Below are 4,316 nucleotides of genomic sequence, written 5' to 3'. Positions count from 1 at the left end.
ACTAAAGGGGTCAAGCAGCAGAGTGGCATGGAAGGACAAGAGGGGAAAAGCAGCGGAGTGGGATGGAAAAGTTAGAGGGGACAAGCAGAGGAGTGGGATGCAAGGACTAAAGGGGTCAAGCAGCAGAGTGGGATGGAAGGACTAGAGGGGACAAGCAGCGGAGTGGGATGGAAGGGTTACAGGGGACAAGAAGCGGAATGGGATGGAAGGGTTAGAGGGGACAAGCAGTGGAGTGGGATGGAAGGGGTAGAGGCAACAAGCAGGGCAGTGGGATGGAACGTTTAGAGGCAACAAGCAGCGGAGTGGGATGGAAGGGTTAGAGGGAACAAGCAGCGGAGCGGGATATACGGACTAGAGGGGACAAACAGCGGAGTGGGATGAAAGGGTTCGAGGGAACAAGCAGCGGAGTGGGATGGAAGGAATACAGGGAACAAGCAGCGGAGTGGATTGGAAGGGTTAGAGCGAACAAGCAGCGGAGTGTGATGGACGGGTTAGAGGGAACAAGCAGCGGAGTGGGATGGCAGGGTTAGAGGGAACAAGCAGTGGAGTGGGATGGAAGGACTAGAGGGAACAAGCAGCGGAGTGGGATGGAAGTGTTAGAGGGAATAACCAGCGGAGTAGAATGGAAGGGTTAGAGGGAACAAGCAGCGGAGTCGGATGGAAAGGTTAGAGGGGAAAACCAGCGGAGTGGGATGGAAGGGTTAGAGGGGACAACCAGCGGAATGGGATGGAAGGGTTAGAGGGGACAAGCAGCGGAGTGGGATGGAAGGGTTAGAGGGGAAAACCAGCGGAGTGGGATGGAAGGGTTAGAGGGGACAAGCAGCGGAGTGGGATGGAAGGGTTAGAGGGAACAGACAGCGGAGTGGGATGGAAGGGTTAGAGGGAACAAGCAGCGGAGTGGGATTGAAGGACTAGAGGCAAGAAGCAGCGGAGTGGGATGGAAGGGTTAGAGGGAACAAGCAGCGGAGTGGGATGGAATGGTTTGACGGGACAAGCTGCGGAGTGGGATGGAAGGGTTAGGGGGAACCAGCAGCGGAGTGGGGTGGAAGAACTAGTGGGGACAAGGAGCGGAGTGGGATGTAAGGGTTAGAGGGGACAAGCAGCGGAGTGGGATTGAAGGGTTAGAGGGGACAAGCAGGGGAGTGGGATGGAAGGACAAGAGGGAACAAGCAGGGGGGTGGGATGGAAGGACTAGAGGGGACAAGCCGCGGAGTGGGATGGAAGGACAACAGGGAACAAGCAGCGGAGTGGGATGGAAGGACTAGAGGGGACAAGCAGCGGAGTGGGATGGAAGGGATAGAGGGGACAAGCAGCAGAGTGGGATGGAAGGGTTAGAGGGGACAAGTAGCGGAGTGGGATGTAAGGTTTAGAGGGAACAAGTAGCGGAGTGGGATGGAAGGGTTAGAGGGAACAAGCAGCGGAGTCGGATGGAAGGGTTAGAGGGAACAAGCAGCGGAGTGGGATGGAAGGGTTAGAGGGGACAAGCAGCGGAGTGGGAAGGAAGGGTTAGAGGGGACAAGCAGCGGAGTGGGATGGAAGGGTTAGAGGGAACAAGCAGCGGATTGGGATGGAAGGGTTAGAGGGAACAAGCAGCGGAGTGGGATCGAAGGGTTAGAGGGAACAAGCAGCGGATTGGGATGGAAGGGTTAGAGGGAACAAGCAGCGGAGTGGGATGGAAGGCTTAGAGGGGTCAAGCCGCGGAGTGGGATGGAAGGGTTAGAGGGGACAAGCAGCGGAGTGGGATGGAAGGACTAGAGGGGAGAAGCAGCGGTGTGGGATGGAAGGATTAGAGGCGAAAAGCAGCGGACTGGGATGGAAGGACTAGAGGGAACAAGCAGCGGAGTGGGATGGAAGTGTTAGAGGGAACAAACAGCGGAGTGGAATAGAAGGGTTAGAGGGAACAAGCAGTGGAGTCGGATGGAAAGGTTAGAGAGGAAAACCAGCGGAGTGGGATGGAAGGGTTAGAGGGGACAACCAGCGGAATGGGATGGAAGGGTTAGAGGGGACAAGCAGCGGAGTGGGATGTAGGGGTTAGAGGGGAAAATCAGCGGAGTGGGATGGAAGGGTCAGAGGGGACAACCAGCAAAGTGGGATGGAAGGATTAGAGGGGAAAACCAGCGGAATGGGATGGAAGGGGTAGAGGGAACAAGCAGCGGAGTGGGATGGAAGGGTTAGTGGGGACAAGAAGCGGAGTGGGATGGAAGGGTTAGAGGGGAAAACAAGCGAGTGGGATGGAAGGGTTAGAGGGGACAACCAGCGGAATGGGATCGAAGGGTTAGAGGGGTCCAGCAGCGGAGTGGGATGGAAGGGTTAGAGGGAATAAGCAGCGGAGTGGGATGGAAGGGTTAGAGGTGAAAAGCAGCGGAGTGGGATGGAAGGGTTAGAGGGGACAAGCAGAGGAGTGGGATGCAAGGACTAAAGAGGTCAAGCAGCGGAGTGGGATGGAAGGTCAAGAGGGGACAAGCAGCAGAGTGGGATGGAAGGGTTAGAGGGAACAAGCAGCGGAGTGGGAGGAATGGTTAGAGGGAATAAGCAGCGGAGTGGGATGGCATGGTTAGAGGGGACAAGCAGCGGAGTGGGATGGAAGGGTTAGAGGGGACAAGCAGAGGAGTGGGATGCAAGGACTAAAGGGGTCAAGCAGCGGAGTGGGATGGAAGGACTAGAGGGGACAAGCAGCGGAGTGGGATGGAAGGGTTAGAGGGGATAAGCAGCGGAGTCGGATGGAAGGGTTGGAGCAGTTAAGCAGGGCAGTGGGATGGAATGTTTAGAGGCAACAAGCAGCAGAGTGGGATGGAAGGGTTAGAGGGAACAAGCAGCGGAGCGGGATATACGGACTAGAGGGGACAAGCAGCGGAGTGGGATGGAAGGGTTAGAGGGAACAAGCAGCGGAGTGGGATGGCAGGGTTAGAGGGGACAAGCAGCGGAGTGGGATGGAAGGACTAGAAGGGAAAAGCAGCAGAGTGGGATGGAAGGACTAGAGGGAACAAGCATCGGAGTGGGATGGAAGGACTAGAGGGAACAAGCAGCGGAGTGGAATGGAAGGGTTAGAGGGAACAAGCAGCGGAGTCGGATGGAAAGGTTAGAGGGGAAAACCAGCGGAGTGGGATGGAAGGGTTAGAGGGGACAACCAGCGGAATGGATGGAAGGGTTAGAGGAGACAAGCAGCGGAGTGGGATGGAAGGGTTAGAGGGGAAAACCAGCGGAGTGGGATGGAAGGGTTAGAGGGGACAACCAGCGGAGTGGGATGGAAGGACTAGAGGGGACAAGCAGCAGAGTGGGATGGAAGGGTTAGAGGGAACAAGCAGCAGAGTGGGATGGAAGGGTTAGAGGGGACAAGCAGCAGAGCGGGATATTCGGACTAAAAGGGACAAGCAGCGGAGTGAGATGGAAGGACTAGAGGGATCAAGCAGCGGAGTGGAATCGAAGGACTAGAGGGGACAAGCAGCGGAGTGGGATGAAAGGGTTAGAGGGGACAAGCAGCGGAGTGGGATGGAAGGGGTAGAGGGGACAAGCAGCGGAGTAGGATGGAAGGACTAGAGGGGACAAGCAGCGGAGTGAGATGGACGCACTAGAGGGGACAAGCAGCGGAGTGGGATGGAAGGACTAGAGGGGAAAAGCAGCGGAGTGGGATGGAAGGACTAGAGGGGAAAAGCAGCGGAGTGGGATGGAAGGACTAGAGGGGACAAGCAACGTAGTGGGGTGGAAGGGTTAGAGGGAACAAGCAGCGGAGAGGGATGGAAGGGTTAGAGGGAACAAGCAGCGGAGTGGGATGGAAGGGTTAGAGGGGACAAGCAGCGGAGTGGGATGGAAGGGTTAGAGGGAACAAGCAGCGGAGTGGGAAGGAAGGGTTAGAGGGGCCAAGCAGCGGAGTGGGATGGAAGGGTTACAGGGGACAAGCAGCGGAGTGGGATGGAAGGGTTAGAGGGAACAAGCAGCGCAGTGGGATGGAAAGGTTAGAGGGGACAAGCAGCGGAGTGGGATGGAAGGGTTAGAGGGGACAAGCAGCGGAGTGGGATGGAAGGGTTAGAGGGAACAAGCAGCGGAGTGGGATGGAAGGGTTAGAGGGGCCAAGCAGCGGAGTGGGATGGAAGGGTTAGAGGGGACAAGCAGCGGACTGGGATGGAAGGACTAGAGGCAATAAGCAATGGAGTGCGATGGAAGGACTAGAGGGGACAAGCAGGGGAGTGGGATGGAAATGTTAGAGGGGACAGGCAGCGGAGTGGGATGGAAGGGTGAGAGGGGACAAGCAGCGGAGTGGGATGGAAGGGTTAGAGGGAACAGGCAGCGGAGTGGGATGTAAGGACTAGAGGGGACAA

This window comes from Cetorhinus maximus, unplaced genomic scaffold (genome assembly GCF_964194155.1).
Source record: "Cetorhinus maximus unplaced genomic scaffold, sCetMax3.hap1.1 HAP1_SCAFFOLD_394, whole genome shotgun sequence".
Taxonomy (NCBI): domain Eukaryota; kingdom Metazoa; phylum Chordata; class Chondrichthyes; order Lamniformes; family Cetorhinidae; genus Cetorhinus; species Cetorhinus maximus.
The sequence above is the reverse complement of the archived record's forward strand: the minus strand, read 5'-3'. Positions refer to the sequence as shown.